Source organism: Dipteris shenzhenensis, chromosome 25 (assembly GCF_047967505.1).
Source record: "Dipteris shenzhenensis isolate YYH24624 ecotype China chromosome 25, Dip_SZ_1.0, whole genome shotgun sequence".
Taxonomy (NCBI): Eukaryota; Viridiplantae; Streptophyta; class Polypodiopsida; order Gleicheniales; family Dipteridaceae; genus Dipteris; species Dipteris shenzhenensis.
Window position 1 is genome coordinate 13,684,790 of NC_141620.1, and position 21,553 is coordinate 13,706,342.

Here is a 21,553-nt window from a genome sequence, read left to right on the forward strand (position 1 = left end):
TGATACCCTGCTACATGACTTATTCCTTTGGCTGTGTACTCATGCTTTGGTAGGATATCTCCCAGGTGTGAGACCCCCTATGGCCTTCATAAAAACTTGGATTAGAACCAATTGGGTTAGGAAGTACATGAATGTATTAAATGTGAGGTTTTTGAAAAAAGGATTTTAACCTGAAATGGCTGCAAGAGCCATGCAACATGGCCTTTGGACTATTAGAAATCAACCATTATATTTAGAGTGGTGGTCCAAGGAATCTTCTCCAGATGCCCCTAGGTCAACCAGAATCCTAGTGTGGGTAGAAATACCTAATTTACATCTTTATCTTTATAACTAGTTGCCCTTCTTATGTTGTGGGCTGGGTGAAGTACTTGTTGTGAAGCAGGAAAATTTCATCAATCCATCCCCATGTTAATCCCCAAATCTTATCAAGATGGATATAGTAGAGCAAATGCCTAAGACCCTCATTATTCTAAATGGAAATGGGAGTAGTTTTAGGGAGCAACACTTGATTTACAAGAATCTACCTAAGTCCTACTTTTTGTGTGGTTTTTCCACAGATGTTGTTAAAAACTGTCCCCTAAAGAGGGGCAAGGCTAAAGAGAAATACACAACACTTTCAAGGATAAACGATGGGTTATGGAAGCAAGTCCATGATGATATTAAGAATCATGAGGCTGATGGAAAAGTACGGACTATCAAAGTAAAGGTGTGGAAGTCATTGGACAAACTCTTCATTTTTTGTGACAAAAAGACATGGACAAAGAATGATTACCAAGTTTTTGAGGAAGAGGTAAAAACATTTGGAAAGTCTATGAAAGAGGCTTGGACATCATTAAACATGACTCATTAAATGGTAACTATCAAAATTTTCTCTCTTTCATTGTGCTTTTTTCATTTGTTTCTTTCACTGATACTTGCTCTTATGGTAGAATATTATCTACAATCATCTTCCATATTTTATTAAAAACATATGGTTGCCTAGCAATTTGGTCCACACGAGGCATGGAGAAATCACATTACACTGCTCGTAACGCCTTTTTTCGACATACACAACATTTTGGAGGAAGAGAGAAGGAAAACAGCCTAAAAGAAGTATTTCAATGGTTTTAGCGAGGTGTACTACAAAGACTGAGCTGCAAGAGAAAAGTAAACACCTCACAAATTAAGCTAGCCTTTGCCTTGGCCCAAAAGCAAAGAAAGCATCAGATTTTGGACAACTCAAATGCCGCAGAGAGACATGCTGAGTGGAGACATTCAAAGATCTTTGTAAACCATAAGTGGATAGATAGACTTTGAATTTTAAACAAACTTGTAACACAAAACCATTACAATGTATATATTGCTTGTGCAATGTACAATATCTTTCCGAACTTGTGAACTATTCTTCTACTGTATCAATGTCACACTTGTCTTCCGCTTTTTTTGCATCGTCTTGCTTAATTGGTTTGGCTCCTTCCATTTGAAACCCTTCACTTACTAATGGATTCCTGGGAAGTTATACAACTACATGACAGGTACTCTAAACACCCCCCAAGAGTCAGCACTACAGACTCCAAACCACCCCAAAGAAGATGGTTCTTTCCATGAACATCTAGGCCCAAAGTACTCTCGATTCCATGTGCACGAGCATATGCTATGTATGTAAGATAGTATCCAACCCTACTGCAATTGCTCCTTGGATAGTAGCCAAAAATGTGATAAGCAAAAAATTTTTCAATCAAAATGACCTTCTCTATTTGTTAGAACATTTCATGCCCACCCAAAATCCTGGACAAAGCTTTGAAAAACCAAATTGTGGTCTCCCCATCATTGCTCAATTGTCGATGAAAAACCAAAATCTTTGTAGTAGAGAGTTGGTTGATATAGTGGGAGAGGCTAGTAAGTCACCCTAATTTCTCAATTCCCCTTTCATGCCTTTGAAGGTAAGGATCATCTTGGACATACATCTGCAAAAACCAAAAATAATACAATTACATTTTTCACCTAAGATTAAGGAAAAATGAGATGACAAAAGAGATAACTTACTGATGGATTTTCATCTTTAATCAGCTAATGCTACTTTCTATGGAGATGTTGGTGCTTCCTTTTTGCTCCTCTTCCTTTCCCATTTTGTTAATCTTAATTTCTCTCTAAAGCTACTCAAAAGTCACTTTATCAATGCCATATGAGTCCTCGCATTTCTTTGCTTCTGTAAAGCACGTAAAAAACAATTCTTCTAAATTGAAGTTGTCCTTTAATGATAGAAATTAATCCTCATTGGCAATAAAATCTCTTCCCAAGGAGCAAGTTTGTGCAATTATTGCCAATGCATAGTCCTCTCTCAAATCAAATATTGCTTAAATGTCACTAAGATGAATGCACTCAACATTGTCAAATAAGGAAAGAAGGCAGCAAGGGTATTGTAGCTCTCCACATCAAGTCCTTCAATGCTTACTAGTCCTTTCATTGTATCTGCCCTGAGTGACACAACATCTATTGTTGCAAATTCAGCCATCTCATTTTTAGATGAATTTCCTCCTCTGCATCTTGCTCATGCTCAGAATGAATTTGAGAAAGCTCTATTGTATCCATGCTCTTTGTCAATTTCTCTTCTTCAGGTTGAGTTGTCTCTATGTTATAGAAATTAAGGTACATGACAAAAGCCATACTCTCCTCTAGAAGCTTGCACTTTCTATTGTGCATAGTGCATTTTGCTTTCAAATGCTTTGGAAATAAGTCATATCTCTTGGCCATATAACTTCTAATGTTATTTCTAGTAGTAACATCTTTCAAGTGGATATAGGGTTTACTTTCTATAACAACTTTTCCATCCCTTGTGAGAGTATCAAACCCTTCATAATACTCTGCCAAAATGTCATAGTGTTGTGACATTATATTTGAGTAATTTAGACTCTTATTGAACATCTTGTAAAAAATATGACACTCCTGATGTGCATTGGACTTGTGGAGAAAGTCAAACAACATCTCATCGGTAGAATTCTTCTCCTCCCTTTGAGGACATCTATGCATAACCCCAAACATCTATATGAATCAAATCAATAGTACCTCTTGCCCTTGATGTGGTTCTTCTAAAGCTACTTCTTGATTGTTTGTTGAAACAACATGTTTCACAAACTTTTCCAAGAAATTGGACTTTTAAAGTGCTGATGACCATGTTTTTATTTCTTAATTGCATTAAAAATTTGAAGTTATCATGTCCACATCTCTTGTGTCATATTGCAAAAAGTGGAATCGGTTGGTGTTTAGCTGACATGGCATGCAAATCTGGCATGAAGCTAGCATTTTGAAGAGCATCTTTTCGTTTCTTTTAAAATTAGTTGATTTCCTCTAGCTTTGTCTTAGATTGTACATTCATCTTCATCAAATATTACTATATAGTTATGTCCTATCCATTTTCCAAGATGTATTGCATACTTTTTTGGGCCAAGCCTATGCCTGCAAACATCCTTCTTGTTTGGGGAAAACTTGGTGTTGTCTTTTTAGAACTAGACAACACATTGAACAACCTCACAACTTAAGGAGTCATGTCTACGCTTTTGACCTCCATCTGCTTATTTGAAGGAAGCTTGTTTTATGTCCATGCAATGTTTCTTTAGATTCCATGCTCGAATTCCAAGGGCTTTAGGTACTTTGCGATCACTATATTTTTAAATGCTGAAGTGTTAGCAATCATGTGGAGAGCTTCTCTCTTCATAGCTAACTTATCAGCACTTTCTACTCTTTTCACAAGACTAAATGACGTCTTTAGATTATCCACTATTGCCATTGATATGGACTGGCTTTGAAAATTTGTCTCATCGACAACCTCTTGCATATCTGGATGTTTTATAATCTTAGACAAAATATCAGCCTTCGTTCTCAAGTCCAAGTTCTTTTTGTGGTATGCTTGAAATGTTGCACAACTGTTAATGTCAAGTGTATCATGTTCCTTTCAAAGCAATGCTATGGTAGTGCATTGACGAGTTCCCTTCATGGTGTGGTACTTCTAGTGCGGAGTTCTCCATCCTGCGCACAATCGTATTTCAATGGTAAATCATAAATTAATGAATGACACAAGAAGACAATACGTAAAAAAATGCATGCTCAATCTTATTGTATGAGAAAGTCATCTTGAGAGAGAAAGAGAGAAAGAGAGCTCTAGAGAGAGAGAGAGCTGTAGAATCACTCGAACATAACTCGTATTTGCACTAGAGAGAACATACGGTCCAAAGCGCAAGGGCTTCAATAAAAGAGAAAGAGAGAGCCAGTTTGCATAGAGAATTGAGAGAGCCAGGAACAGAGAGAGCAATGGACCTCTGGGAGAGAGAGCACAATGGACCTCTAGTGAAGATGAGCGGAGATAATTGCAAGGACAGAGATAGGAGTCCATGAGAGAGAAGAGAGTCAACTTTCAATGGTTTCAAACATGTGCGAGTGATTCCACAAGAGAGAAGAGAGTCAATTGAGAGTAGATTGCAGATCACAAATCCTCGATGTGCAAGGAAATCATCCTCGATTGAGAGTGGATTGCAGATTGCAGATTGTGGACTCCTCGATATGTGGAAATCTAATCCAACTATCAATGCCTTTTAGCACACAATTTAGTACTATATCTATGCTAGAACCTTTGCCAAAAAGAGTACTTTTTTAGACACCGTAGCATGCTTTCACCCTTGAGTAGATTAGAACTATGGCAGGGAGATGGTAGCAAGTATTATAGGTGTGTGTGTGTGTGTGTGTTTAAAAAAAGAAACCTATAAACAACATGGCACACAAAGCTTAGATAAAGGTGGAAAAAACTTTTTTTATATTGTAATATGGATATATGAGTACAACTGGTTAAAAAATGTCAAATCCATTCGATAGTCTAGGTTCCAAGGTCACAGTCCACTTACCTACCACCATCTAGAAAAAACCAATTGTTAGAACAATGGAGTTTTAAATGGGTAGACAGGTAATGCCTATACACCCTGGCTGGTTATTGCTTTACCTACGAAAGATAGACCCATCCAGACTCGTATTAGGAAAAGGAAATGGTAGGGGGACATTATGAAATGTTGGAGACAAAAGTGTTGGCCTACCATATAGAAGGCATGATGAATGGCATTAATTTAGAAGCCAAATGACCTAGCCTTCCATATAAGAGGCATAGACCAACATAGGAAGGGACCTTTTTAACACAGGACAGTGCTCTAGCATTTCATGGAAAATGTGTACCATAGGTTATCTTTTTTAAGTAAAAAATACACAGCTCATGTAGAACTATAATATCATATTACAATGTGTTAGAGCTAAGTGGGTATATATGAATAGTTTAGGCAGAGGACGTTCTCACATTCTATAAGATTATTATATTCTTAGAAAACCTAGCCTGTCATCAAGGTGGCATGATAGATTATTAAGCATTCCATGTAGGAGGCATCTAGCTCATACAATTAAGCAAAGACACTACAAGGCATAGGCCATTTTTTGACAAAAATACTGATGCTTTTTACATAATTTTTTTTTTCACGGGCGCAAATGTCGCTATAAAAGTCGCTAAAAGCATCGAAAAAGAACCATTGCTATAAAGCGTCGCTATATAGCGACAATGATAAACGTCACTATATAACGACACTGTTAATCGTCGCTATATAGCGACACTGGTAAACGTCGCTATATAGCGACGATTAACAGAACTTAAAAAAAAGGATTAGTGGGGCTTAACAGGGCTTGCTATGGCCCTGTTTAGCCCCACTAATCCATTTTTCTTTTTGGTAATTACAAAACAAAGTTTTTTTATAACAAAAATTTCCTTGCAAAAAGGGTGACACAAAATCGCTCAAATGAAATGATCGAGCAACAAAAGAATATACATGTCGAACATATACAACATTGTTTGTTACAAAATTACCCTTTCAAAAGGGTGATACAAAATTGCTCAAATGATCGGATATACAAAATGACATACAGGGCGAAGAAAATGCAAACTACTACTACCACTACTACTACTACTACTCATCCGAATCTGAATCATCCTCATCTTGTTGGCCTGTTTCTTGGTCCTCGTGAGCTGTGCCTTCTTCCTGATCCTCGTCACGTGCATCCGATCCCTAGCCCTAGTGATCGCTCGCCTCCGATGATGGGACGCTTGAGCTTTGACCCTAAGAGTGAACCATATAAATAAAAAATTAGATTGGAACTTAAAGAATAAAACAATTTAAAAAGTGAGGTTACAAGTAGGAGTAGACTTATACCATGCGAGCAACCACCTCAGCCCAATCGACCATTGCTCCCATTGCCTCTTGCTCAATAAACCACGGCTTTGTTCCTATCTGAAATGTGCATCGCATCTCTGCATCTGTAGGAAGATGACCCATCACAGCTTGCTGTGGATCCAATTTACAAGAGTTAGAGTTAGCTAAAGTGCATGTAATATGTAGTAAAACAAATAGAACAATACATTAAATGAGAAGAAGTAGACTTACCACAGTTGCCTTGAATGTCAACCGTCTGCCTGTACCAAAGTGCGAAGTATATACGATGTCTAGCCATCTATTCGCAGCCCTCCTTTGACCCTCGAAAAATTGGGGATTGTCCCTATTCTACTTCTTGAAGGACTTCCAATCAACTTTGTCTACCCAGCTGGGTTTAGCCAACCCCTTTGTGATGGAAGTACGTAAGGTTGATCTACAATGCTTCAAGACCAAACCCATGCGCTCTCGCCTATAATTCTTATTAAACTCCCAATTTGGTGGGTCAGGATTCATCGATGACCACCTACTTCTTTTGGTCATCTTGATACTGCCAATCGGTAGCAATGCCACTCTTGAAGTGATGGCTCATCAACCGCCTCATGATGGCCATCACTTCTTTGCCCTTTCTGTCTTCTATTATCTCTCCGGTAGCTGTGATTTGATAGGAGAGATCCCCTTATGAGTAAGGAGGACTGATGGTAGCAGAGTCAGAAGGAGTGGAAGTTGTGCGAGTGGTTTTGGAGCAAGGACACAACAACACAAAGCAACTATAGATGCGCTTGGTAGTTGCGTAAAATAGCGGGCACATCTATAGGCGTTTCTTTAGTAGAGGAATTACGGGCGCATCTAAATGCGCATCTAAAAGCTCATCTATTTGTGCATAAATTCCCGCATCTACGTGCGCATCTAACCTGAGAAAATATGGACCTGTCTAACAATGCGTTTATTAGCGCGTCTATTTGTGCGTGTATTAGCGCATTTATTTGTGCGTTTACACTAAGAATCAGACGGGCATTTAGACGCATAGATAAATGCAAACCAGAGAATATAGAAAGTGAGATTTTGGTGTACATCATTGCTTTCCAAACATTGCCCATGATTACCAAAGCACATAATTTTTTGCAAGCCCACATATACAAGAATTAAGTGAGATGAGGAGAATGAGAAAATATGTAAAATAGTTTTGCCAATATCAATTATGGGGCTATGGTTCAATCTCATCCTCAATGAGATCAACCCTTGCCAAACTATCTACTTCAAAATCCAAACAAGTGTTTAGATCTACAAATACATTCAACCCACTACTACTTGTGCCACTCATGTGCTCATCGAAATTAGCATCTCGAATGGTAGGCTCATTCTCACGGGTAATGGCCTCAATATCTATATCTCCTATCTCATGATCATCCTCCTCTCTCGTATCACGGTCATCATCATGTCCATGGCCATGATCATCCTCCATACGCTCCATATTAGTAAATGTACTATACATCACTTCGGAATGTGGCATAATAGGTATGACATGCCACCATCTATTATTATCCACAATTGGTTGATAGACAACCTAATTCAAACACAAATACAATCATGTTACTTTTCTTGCATCAAATATTTAAAAGCGAGTATTTTTATATGTGTGCACAGTACCTATTCACATTGTTGTGGTAGTACTAGTGTGTCCTTCCTTCTTTGCCAAAACTTTGTGGAGTCAATAGTTACAAAGCCACTTGCATGGCATTTGATTGTTGCATTAGGGCCTCTTTCCACCACATCCTTAAACCACTTTACATCCAAAACATACACAAAGAAGCGTCGAAAGTCAAGCACAATAATATCTTGGATTATGCCACAATAATCATCCATGGCTCCATTGGCTCCCTCACAGCTAGCAATGACGCCGCAATCTTGTGTGTTTCTCTTATCATCAATCCATTGTGTTCGAAAATGCTTGCCCTCACACCATATAGCATTGAACATAGTGCACTACACCAAGAAAAAATTCAATTAAATAAGCAATCTAAATTATTGAAAGCTCCTACTTATGCATAACGTTCTATATACCGACCTTGCTCATGCATCCCCTAGCATACTCCCATTCTTCCATTGTGATATGCATCCCCTCGTCTTTCTCTGCTTTCTCCATTTCATCAAGTAGCCAATCCACATGAATATCCTTTGGAAGTGCTCTTAGATACTGAGGGTATGGCACACGAGATCCGTGATGTGTACGAAAGAGGGCCCTTTCTTCTTGTCTTCTTGCCTTTGCATCCTCGTATCTTGTCACCCATCTTTTCATCACATCACTATTAAGCATGCAAAAGAGGTTGATACTATTATGCAACTCCGTGTCTATTACTTTGTTGCATCCTTTCCCTTGAGGCACAATAGAGGTCATCCTTAGGTCTTCATCATCTCTCCATAGTCGTGGGAGAGAGCTATCCACATCAACAAGAAACTCAGAAATATATACAAGTGACTCTTGTACCAACCAACCCTTGGCCATGCTACCTTTGGGTCTTGCATTTTGTCTCATGAAGCCCTTCAAGGTCTTCATGAAGTGCTCGAGGAATAACAACCATCATGCATGTATAGTACCGCATATAGCAATCTCATCCACCAAATGCACTATGAGATGTAGTTGGCTTGTGAGAATAGAACGTGGAAATGTCTCCTTCACTAAACAAACCGCCTCCACTGACATAACTCGAGCATTCTCAAGCATGGTGGGATTTATTTCCTTTGAGCTCACATACCTCACAAGCTCGCCCATCTTGTAAATACAATCTTTCACGTCCTTCGATGCACTACGTGAAATGCTAGTAGGTAATATGAACTGAACCCGCGAGGAGGTGGTTGATTAGTTGCTTATAGCTATTCACTCACAAATTTGAAAGGAAAAAGATATTATGCACATAAAATACTTACTTGAAGCATCTTGTGCCAATCATGAGATTTCAAGCCATATAATTGCTCTACATCTCTTTTCTTGCTCTTTGTAAAGGCTCCCTTCAAACACCTCATGCATCCAGTGGGAGTATGAATTGTAGTAATAGCGCGCTTCACCATCGCCATCTCTAGCTTTGATAACATCCACGGTGCACGAGGTAAAAAAACATGCCCATTTGGTCTCTCTTGAGGCCAAGCTTCACGCATCCTCCCTGTGTTACGTAGATCCTCCCTTATGCCTGCTGAATCTCGTGTCCCATTCAAATGCTCCCTAATGGTAGATGCCACATTCTTGAAGATATGCATGGGATCAAGCAGGTGATTGATCTTGAGGTGGGACCAATATGGTAAACGATAAAAGATGGAGTATCTAAACAAAATAAAGTGTTAGCATGCAATCTATACTTTCAGCCAATATAGCCAATCTTTACTTCCAGCCAATAGTTACAAACCCTTACCGGCTCATGCCAAGTGGTGGAGGAGTCGTGGAACTGTCCCAAATTCTCATCCAATCTCCCGTAGTGAGTGATTGTGAGAGGACTTCATTCCAAGGGGCAACATATCTAGGATGATCAGGTGGGAGAAATCGATGGTGATTCTCATAGATGACCTTATTTAATGTGTCTGCCCGTGAGGCAACTAGCGAAGGACCACAAACAGGACATGCATGGTAACCCGATGTAGTGAGACCTAAACAATAGATGCAATTAAGAGTGGAAGGTGGGTTTAGGGTGCCACATCCTTTGCCTATTCATAATTAAAAATGCAATGCTTACCTGAACACTTGCCATAGCCTGGGAAGTTTAGTACTATTCAGCATGATTTACAAATCAAGTACTATTTAGCATTTAGGACTTTTCGGCATTTAATAATATTAGCACTACCTAGCATTTAGTACTAAAAGCATAAGCAATTAGTACTATTTGGCACTATCTAGCACTACTAGTATAGTTGTGTTTTAGCACTATCTAGCATTGCTAGTACTGTGTATTTAGTACTAAAAGGATAGCTAAAAAGGCCAAATACTACTAAGGATTTAGTACTAGTTAGCATTCAGTACTATTTAGCACTATCTAGTACTGCTAGTACTATGTGTTTCAACACTATTTAACATTTAACACTATTTGGAATTTAGTAGTATTTGGCATGTAGTACTATTCAGCACTATTTAGCATTTAGTACTATTTAGCATTTAGGACTGTTCAACATTTAGTAATATAGCACCGCCTAGCATGTAGTACTATATATCATTTAGTACTAAAAGGATAGCCTAAAAGGCTAAATACTACTAAGAATTTAGTACCATTTAGCACTATCTGGCATTTAGTACTATTTAGTAATATTTAGTTTTTAGAATTATATTTTAGTATTTAGTACTATTCATCATTCAGTACTATTCATCATTAAATACTATTTAGCATTTAATACTATTTATCGTCTACTATTCAGCACTCTAAGTTAGTAGTTAGTACTATTTAATATGTAGCATTTTGTACTATTTAGTATCAGTAGTATTTAGTAGTATTTAGCACTAGTTAGCACTTAGTACTATTTAGCATTAGTAGTATTTAGTACCTTAGTTAGCACTTAGTATTATCTACCAGTATTAGGATTAGCATCAGTACTATTTAGTACTTAGCAAGTCATTACAGATGACCAAAATATATGGTCGATGCTCAAGTGTCTTATCAAGGAGATAAAGTTTATAGTAATCTTTGTGTATGCTCCCAACTCAGCAGTAAAAAGAAAACTCTTATGGGATTCTTTACTGTGTGTAAATGGTAACTGTGTCACTATGGGGGATTTCAATAAGGTTGAGTTGAATAGAGACAAATGGCTAGGAAAGGGCACAATCATCAAAGGTGCTGAGCTATTGTCTTGGGAAGAATGCAAAGAGCTCTGGCAAATGGTAGATGCTGGTTTAGATGGTGATTTTACTTGGTGTAATAGTCAAGTAGGAGAAAATAGGAGGTAAGCCAGATTAGATAGATTTTATGTTGCACTAGTGTTCTTTCTTTAAAAACCAAAACTTTATCCTCCCTAAATCTTTCACACCACAAACCTGTCTTACTAAGCTATGATTTTGGGTCTGGTCTTAAGGTCTCTTCTTGGTTAAAAGATGACCCAAAGCTTTTTGGTTTAAAGAGTGTGCAATGTTTAGTTAACAGATCCTGGCAAAGCTCTTTTGCTAAAAGCATTTTTGCTTCAGAAACTTGGGCTTTGGCTGTTGAGGATACTCAAAACATCCTCAATATAGCTAGAAAAGTTAGAGCTAAGATCAAGGCTCAAATAATGGAAATTATTCAGGACAATATTAAAATACTAGAAGAGCAAGCCAGAATAAGGGTTATAGTTGCACAAGAGGATCTTCTTGCTACCAAAAAGGATCTCAAGAGACAGGAGCAGATCATATTAAATGACTCCAAGCCTGTGTATTTCAGATACTGGTAGGCAGGGAGTATAGATAGACCCACTAAAGAGCCCTTCAAGTTGATCAAAAGAAAGAGAGTCGACGAGGATGTTCCCCTTTCAAGAAAGGCATATGGCTCTTGTGTATCATCTATAGAAGATAATATCCAACTTATTCAAAATCACTTCTAGTTACTCTTATCTTTTGCAATCACTCCAAATGAGGACACCGAGAGAGCTAGGAAACTTTGCCAAATTATCACGGAGAAGGTTGTTGAAAATAATGATCTACCCTCTTGCAGAAGCTCTTTACCATTTCAAAATTGAAGGACGTATTCACAGCTATGGTAGATGCTAAGACGACACCAAGGGATGATGGTATGCCAATTGAGTTTTATAATACCTTCTGGGATTTGGTTGGTCCCTACCTTTGTTACTGTGGTGGCAAGGCAAGAAAGTCTTACGAAGGGCTCTCTCCCCTATCATGTCAATGGGGTAATAATAAAACTTATTTCAAAAGAGGTCCCCAAAGATGAGCTGAAAGATTGGAGGCCTATAACAATGCTAAACTGTGGTTATAAGAGTTTTGCAAAGGCTTTAGCCCTTACAATCCAAAGTAAGATGAAAGAGTGGATACTTTCTGAATGTGCTGGAGTACTACTCAACCGGTGTTCCTCCTCGGGTTCTAGACTTTGAGTACTACTCAACCGGTGTTCCTCCTCGGGTTCTAGACTTTGACGCCTTGAGTACTAGCCTTACTGCTACTCCCTACTATGCTCGTAGCTATGCTTCCGCTTCTTAACCTTTCCCTACCACCCATAGCTTCTACGTAGGTGCCTTTGGTTGCATGATACGGCCTCTATTTAAGCATTACATGGATCTAGGTTGTTTTGTCTGGCGATCGGTTTCACGGAGTTTTCTGTGCATCTCTATTGCCATTTGGTCGCCTGTCACGTACGAATGATCGTAGTTTTCTGGTAGTCCTGCTCGTTGCTGGTAGCACAATTTCTATGACCCTCCCTATTTCGCTCACTCTGACTCCTTTGGCTACCGTATGGTTGTGCGCAGGATCTGCTTTCTCTTCCCTTGAATTTGTACTGTGACTAACGACCATGAGGTACTGTATGCAGTTACGTTGCTTGTAGAGTAAGGTGTAGTTATTCATAATAACTATCTGATAGTGTATGTTAGTTACGATATGTTTATGTGTGTTAGTTGTGATAGGTAGCGCCCTCGTTACGTTAGGTCTATAGTCTGTGTTAGTTATGATGTGTTAGTCCGTGTTACTTGTGTGTAATGGTTTATGTTAAGTTACGTTATGCTTGTTTGTATTAGTTGTGATAGGTGTAGCTTTAGTTACAATAGGTCTATAGTTGGTTATGATATGATAGTGTGTCATAGGTATGATATGTTAGTCCGTGTTAATTTTTTGTAGTAATATGTGTTAGCTATGATAGGTTTATAGTTATGGTAGTTATAGCACCAGTTTTCTTACTTAGTCATATTAGATAGGCCTTCTAAAGCTCTAACTAGCGTACGATTTGATATTACTTGGTCTTATGCTGATTCGCTATCTTTTTGTTGATTCAAATATTACTTTTGCTGCGTCCAATTCTACCTCAAGTTTTGCTACATCCTTCAAGAACTCGTCCTGCAGTACACTACCATGTAATAAATTGTCTACTTTACTACACACCCAGCTAAGTGTATGTACAATTGATTCAACTTTTGTGAAGGCTTCGCCCTCAATTGCAGTAGCAGCCTCAAAATCTGCAGGCAATCTTGCATTCTCCTTTGACACTGTACCCTCCCACTCATGAAGTACCCCTTCTTGCTCCACGCTAAACTTCCATTGATCCTATAAACTTACAAGCTCCCGTTGTATTGTAGATGTGCCTAGATCACATTCGTGCTTGATACACATGTTGTCCAAGCTAGCCGAGCGTAGATTCACATCTTTATGTTGGGCAAAGTCATCCCAATCCACATCTACTCCATGAGTAGATGCAGCCAATGGCTACACTGTACCAACTTCATTGTTCATGACTGTTTTCGAATTGTAAATCCTATAGTAAATCTTTATAAAATCGTTCAGCAACGATTTCTTCAGCCGACCTATATGCAAGCCATGCCGACTCTCTTTGTCGTTGTTTCCCCATCTTTCTGAGATCCAGGTGTCTAGCTCTAGATTTGAGTCTGGCTTCGCTCTCAGGAAAAATCTCCATCCAAGACTGACTCTAGTTGGAATTGCTATTGGTTTGTTGTCCTTAGTCTTTGGCTTCTCTTTGGTTGGAGATGGAATAGAAGCTACTTTGTTGTCTGTAGCCTTTGCCTTCTCTTTGCTTGGATACTTCCTGGATTGAGTGTTTCTTCTTAGAGAAAGGACATCGGGCTTCTTGGAGGCAAGAGATATGATGCCTTTGGGCTTCCTTGGAGACATGATGGTCTTCAGCTACTGCAAAGAGAGTAACATTTTAGTACTAGGACTCACACTAAGATGAAACAGAGTAAAATAACAAAGACAGAGAGAGAGAGAGCAACAACAAAAGCAGAAAGTTTGCATGTCGACAGAAGGAATGGCAAAAGACAATCGCATGCAAATCCGAATATTGAATTATGGGGGGAAAGCATTTAGAGAATGGAGGAAAAGCAAAGAACGAATAGAGAATGGGGGAAAAGAGAAGAATGAAGAGAGAGAGAGAGAGAGAGAGAGAGAGAGAGAGAGAGAGAGAGAGAGAGCGAGAGATAGAGAGACACAGAGAGAGAGAGAGAGAGAGAGAGAGAGAGAGAGAGTACTCACAAGAGAGCGACCCGTGTCAACGTCCTACGAGAAAATTTGAGGTGGAAATTAGAAGTTCAAAAGTTCGAAAGTGGAAGTGATAGAGTGCAAGTTCGAAAGTGAAACACCTGAGAGGAGATGCAGTGCATGAAAATGTGTGTATGAGCATGAGAATGAGTACATGACAATATCTTGTGCATGAGAATCTATAATCAATAAGTATGTTACTGCACAACGATTCAAGAAATCTCTCCATATTGCACACTACTTAGTACTACCACATTCTTGCCAATAGTACATACACCGTAGCATGCTTTTACCCTCAAGATAAGGCCTTGATTTTGATTGGACAGAGAAAATTCCCTTCTGATCTCATGCCATGTCTTATATCTGAAAAGATCTCTATTCCATAGCTGGACCCCAAGATTGCAAACCCTTCATAAACGAATAAGATGCCATAGTAAATTGCTCATCACTTAACAGAGAGTTCCTAAAATTTATTGAAGCCTAGACTGAATCAATGGCCATGAAAGAACCTTTGCCAAAGAATTGAAGAAAATATTTTAGATCCTCAAAAGCTCCCCGAATAGATTTCCATAGTGGGCTCCCTTTGGCTTTGCAAGGCTCAAGGTTGAAGACATTGAAACTAGAGGGTAATTCTTCCACTAATTGGGAGCCCTACAAGGTCTGATGTGTTTCATGTTTCTCAGAAAGAACCTTTTCCAAAGAATTGAAGAAAAGATTTTAGATCCTCAAAAGCTCCCCAAATGGATTTCCACAGTGGGCTCCCTTTGGCATTGCAAGGTTCAAGGTTGAACACAACTGAAACTAGAGGGTAATTGTTCCACTAATTGGGAGCCCTACAGGGTCTCATGTGTTTTATGTTTCTCAGAAAGAGCTAAGCCTAGTCACACCGTAGGTTTAAAAGGGCTTTGATTATCGTGGTAGCAGAGAGATTTTTAGCTGCATCAAATGATATATCCTATAACTCCTAACCCCTCTTCTTCCTTGGGTTTAATGCAGTAGCTCCATCTTATCTTTGAAATCGTGTTGCTACCAACCCACAAAAAAGATTTACACATTCTAATAAATCTATCTAATCTAGAAGTTCGATGGAGACCAACAAAGGTTTAGAACTAATCTCCTCCCTACCAAATAGGCCTGAAAACCCCTCCATTTGTCAAATTTCTTTTGAAATCTATATAAGCACCACTCCCATCTTTGTTTCAATGTTATTTCAAAACCCATGGGGATCCCCATTAATGGTCTAAATACTATGCCCTTTTTGATTCTGAGACATCCTAGATCCTACAAAACCATTTGATCCTTGCCTCTTAAAGTGTCATAGCCTATTTTTGAGTGGTTAATCATGGAGCCTGAGGCTTTGAAAACAGTATCAAGAAAGTCCAAAACAGATTTGACATCCTACTCATTTTTCCTTGAGGTGAGTGTACTGTCATATGCAAGTTACTGACAAACTAACTATTTACCATTCATGATCTCAATACCTTGGATGTTACCTTCTTGAATTTGACTTCTGAGAAGCCAACCAAGAGTAGAGGGGCCTCGGGGGGGTCAGTCATTATATGTAACCCTGTCACGTGAGTTCAACAGAAGGATATTTTTAATATCTAAATTTTACAGAAATTAATTTACATAAGGGAGTTTTTTAAATGATTTTGGGAAAAGTTTACAGATTTATACTAAAAAAGGGTACATTTTATTAATGGAAAAATTACAGATAAGGGATTTTACAAATAGTTGCTAGGATTTCTAACCAAAGATTGCACACTCTTTAAAGCAAAAAGCATTGGGTCATCTTTTAACCAAGAAGAGACCTTAAGACCAGACCCAAAATCATAGCTTAGTAAGATAGGTTTGTGGTTTGAAAGATTTAGGGGGGATAAAGCTTTGGTTTTTGAAGAAAGTAGACTATTCAAAAACCCTAGTGAAACATAAAATCTATCCAATCTGGCTTCCCTCCTATTTTCTCCTACTTGACTATTACACCAAGTAAAATCACCATCTAAACCAGAATCTACCATTTGCCAGTGTTCTTTGCATTCTTCCCAAGACAATAGCTCAACACCTTCGATGATTGTGCCCTTTTCTAGCAATTTTTCTCGCTTCAACTTAATCTTATTGAAATACCCCATAGTGACACAGTTACCATCTGCACACAGTAAATAATCCCATAAGAGTTATCTTTTTACTACTTAGTTGGGGGCATACACAAACATTACTATAAACTTTATCTCCTTGATAAGACACTTGAGCATCACCCATCTATTTTGGTCATCTGTAATGACTTGATGCCTCCATTGCAATGAGATAGGGCTCCAATGATAGTTGCACCCTTACCCTGCACATGAGAGGTGAAATACCAAACTCTTCTTTTATCTATAGTTTTTATCCTAGACTCTAGCAAGTCTCCACAAGCCTTGACTTCTTGTAATCCTAGAAAAAGAGGGGATATAGAATTATCTCTCAACCAGAATTCTAACTCTTCACCTCTACTAGGGTCCATTAACACTCTAACATTAAGAGTCAAGAATGATACTATTTTATCTGGCATTATTTTTTTGCCCCTTCTTAGCCCTATGGTTGGGGCTATTTACTTGCATAGTAGCAGCTTTAGATTGTCTTCTTTTGTGCTAAACCATAGTGAATGATTTTTGTTGACTAGAGTCCTCTTGGTTAAGTGGAGTACCCTTTAGTTGATTTTCTTTTGATTCCTCTTCACTTTCCTCTACCCCTTCAATGGCATCCTCTCTGTCAACATCCTCTTCAAACTTGTTTGACCAACCATCTTCTATAATCATGTTGTCATCTTGGCTCAATTTGTTGCTTCCTTCAATGGCATCCTGTTTGTCCCTGAGAGGTCTAAAAGAGTTGTTATTGGCTGCATTTGGTACAACAATATCCCTTTTCTTTCCATTGTTCTTGTCGATATTTTGGTCATCCTACTGGGTATTCACAGGTGGTGCAAATCTATCTCTTTGTAGGGGCAGCTAGTTTCTTAATAGAGGGCTTAGCCTCTTTAGCCTTGCCCCTCTTTAGGGGACAATTTTTAATAACATGTGTGGAAAGACCACACAATTAATAACATGTGTGGAAAGACCACACAAAAAGCGAGACTTAGGTAGATTCTTGTAAATCAAGGGTTGCTCCCTAAATGTGCTCCCATTTCCATTCAAAATAATGAGGGTTTTAGGCATTTGCTCTGCTATATCCATCTTGATAAGATTTGGGGATTAACATGGGGATGGATTGATGAAATTTTCTTGCTCTACAGCAAGTACTTCACGTAGCCCACAACATAAGAAGGGCAACTGGTTACCAAGATAGAGGTAAATTAGGTATCTCTACCCACATTGGGATTTTGGTAGGCCTAGGGGCATTTGGAGAAAATTCCTTGGGGACCACCACTCGAAATATAATGGTTGATTTCTAATAGTCCAAAGGCCATGTTGCGTGTCTCTTACAGCCATTTCACGTTAAAAGCCTTTTTTCAAAAACGTCACATTTAATACATTCATGCCCTTCCTAGCCCAATTGGTTCTAATCCAAGTTTTTATGAAGGCCATAGGGGGTCTGACACCTGGGAGATATCCTACCAAAGCATGAGTACGCAGCCAAAGGACTAAGTCATGTAGCAAGGTATCATCCAAAAAAGCCATAATTGACTTACTTGGGCTAGTAGCTTCACTCGCTCCATTAGGCTATTGTGCTCTATTAGCATTTTATTATGTAAAAGGTACGGATCCAACATTTGCTTGTGGCTTTGATATTTAACTTTCCCTTGGTTGGTCGAGGGAAGCCTTGACTCACTCAAAGGCAGCTCAAGATATTCGTGATTTTCTTTTCTCCCCCCTACATGTTCTTCTCCGAGAGGATCTCTGCTTGTTGAGGGAGGTTTCTTATTGGAGGGTCCTCCACTGGCTCCGTCTTTATGCTTAGGTGCCCCTCCACTACTTCTTTCTTTGTGATGTCAAGAGAGATCACTAGCATCTTTGCTCCATTTACCACTGTCATCCCATCTTTCATCTAATTTAAGAAAATCAACTACTTTATTGTTGAATCTTGTCAGTCCTCCACTTTCATTGAGGCTTCCAAAGTCATTTTTGAGCTCGAGAGAAGCAAAAGCTGAGGTTTGGTATACATATCCAGGGGCCAAGGGCCCATCTGAACTGGTAATGCCAAAAGGAGAACATGATCTCGAGGATGCTAAAGAAGTGCCCCCCCCTCCATCACCCCCCTGTGGCTACTGATATGCATGGGTGTAGGAGGTATCCTCCTCCTCTACCAGGCTTGGGTGCCAGCCAAAGATCCATTTCGAGGTGAAACTAGGAAGCATAGTTTCTATTGGCTTGGCATCAAAGAGGGGAAAGATCCAACTTAGCTCATGTGGTATTAGGAATCTCTGTCAAAAAATCATACCCCATTATATTGATTGAGGTTATCATTTCATGAGATGTCACATGACAAGTTGCAAAATAGTTAAGAATAGCTATTTGGAGCACGATGCATATAAACAAATGGTGTATAATGCCATAGCCCCTCTTTGTGAAAAAAGTAAGATTGATCTTGATTATCCATGGAATGATTTTTCATCTTGCATGCAGTCTATTATTTGAGAGTATGGCAAGAGTTATTTGCATGACTTATGAAAAGCATTTACTGATGCTAAATTCAATGATCATAGAAAAAATGTCAAATGGGAAACTAGAGCCAGGAAAAAGGCTGTCCTGGATAAAGGTTACTCTTGAAAAAAATTTTCAAAAGCCTACATCATAAAAGGGAGGCTCAAAACATTTCCTAGATTTTGATGTCTGATGGTTGTTGGACTTCCTCCTAGATGCACCTTGCTTAGGACTGTGTCACTCATTTTGCACAATAGTTTGGAAATTTGGAATCTCACACACAAGAGGCTTTATCAGCGTGACATTAACTTTTACAACACTCATATGACCACTCCTATTTACACTACTACACACGGATCCTATTGCAATGTTTACATACCGATGTTTAGTGCACGTGGGGCGCTAATCATCAGTATGAAAAGTGCATGTCGTAAAGGGTCGCTATATAGTGACTTTAGGCAAATATCGCTATATATTGACACTGAGATACTATTTTATAGCGACGTTTTCCAGAGAGGGTTTTTACCAAAATTTTTAAATTTTCACACATGTTTGATCTTTTGAGAGAATAAAAATATGAGAGCATGTACATCAAGCCTTTGAACCTCATATATTCATGTCCAAGTTTGAGATGAAAAAAATCAATGAAGAGCAATTACATCAACAGTGTCATCTTGAGCCAAGTCTAAGGTGCCAAACAAGTCTATCTCCAAATCTATATGGAGTTGATCTCCCGTGAGATGTCATTATGGGCATCTTCCTCTTGGCTCATATTGTGATCTTCATCTTCTTCGCTAGATTCATCGGGATCAATTGGATCCGGCATTGGTAGTGGCATCTCCATATCCACATCTCTATCATCAAAAGTTTGCTTACTTCGTGGTGCAACTTGGATCACGTACCACCATCTTGGATCATAATGATCCAGATGAAAAACCACCTATATTGAAGATGGGTGCCATATGTTGTCAATTATATATATGAATTATGCTCAAGTACATGTATCAATGGATCTTTAAAAATGAAAGCTTGGATTAATTAAATCATTAGTATGCACCTGCTCACAATGCTCGCGAAGAACAAAAATATTTTTTTCATCAGTCCGAGGTTTGGTTGAGTCTATTCCAAAGAAACCGCTACTATCTTTTCTCACTGTCACATGGGGACCATTGTAAATAGTTTTAAACCATTTTACATCAAGAATGAAAATACTAAATTGTTTGAAATCAACTTCATAGATTTCGCATATGGTTCCACAATAATCCAACTGTGAGGAGAGAAGATTGGTATCCAAAGCACTTGCTCGGCTATCTTGTGTGAAGTTAGCCATGATTCCAATCATACGTGACTCTCTTTGAATCGATGCATTCCACGCAAAAATGTTTTCCATATGACCATAATGCACTGTAGTTTTTGTACTATAAAAGAGCATCATTAAAACAATGAAGATGCATCTATTTTATAGCATATATTTCCACAAATAATTACTTAATTACTTAAGAGGTAAGAAACTTACATGCATCATACATCTAGATGATAACTCTCACTCGCGCTTGTTTATTGTCTCTCCATCGCGTTAGGCTTTACGTAGAGCCAATTGTACCCAATCAAGTGATGTGAGTGGGGAGAAGAGCCAGATCACGTTGATATGGTTGCGATTGCCTGTACATTACTCTGAATCTCATCCTTGCATTTATTCTTTCTGCTTTGGCCACTTCATATCTCTCAATCTTTTTCTGCATCTCAGGGCTATTGAGGATACAAAACTTATTGAATTTCTCCATTTGCTCTTTGCTCATCTTCTTTTCAATCCCTTTTCCTTGGGGAACCTCGCCAATGATGCGATCATCATCCTTGTTATGCTAAGCTTACGGCATATCGGGATCCGTGGATGCAAGAAACTCTGTGATATATACTAAGGGCTCTTGCAAAATCCATCCCTCTGCCATGTTTGCTTCTGGTCCTGCTCTTTGTCTTACAACTCCCTTCAAAGTTTTCATAAACTGCTCGAGAAAAAACATCCATCGACTATGAATAGTACTCATAATAGCAACCTCATCAACTATGTGCACAAGCAAGTGGACTTGAGTTGTCATAATGCTTGAGGGAAAGTGCTTCTCAAGCAAGCATACGACTTTGATGGGTTCCACCCTAGCCTTCTCAATGCTGGATATGGAGATCTCTTTTTGAGATATCCACCTATTTCACATGTCCATGTAAGATATTTTCATAATCAGTCTATAGATTAATCAGCTTAAATTGAAGAAAATGCAACCAATGTGATTTGATAATAAGCATACCTCACAATACCAGAGGTCTTGAATATATCGTTTCTAACATCTTCTTGTAAGCACCCTTTTATTGTAATTGGGAGGATGAACTATCAAAGCAATAAAGAAGTCATGTCAACAATATAACATAATCATAATTACACTAATGCATCATGATTATCGGTACACTAATTCTACAGTTTAGAATACCTGTAAGACCTTGTGCCAATCATGGGACTTGAGCCCACTAAGCTTATTATCCTTTGAAAATGCTCCTTTCAAGCAATGCAT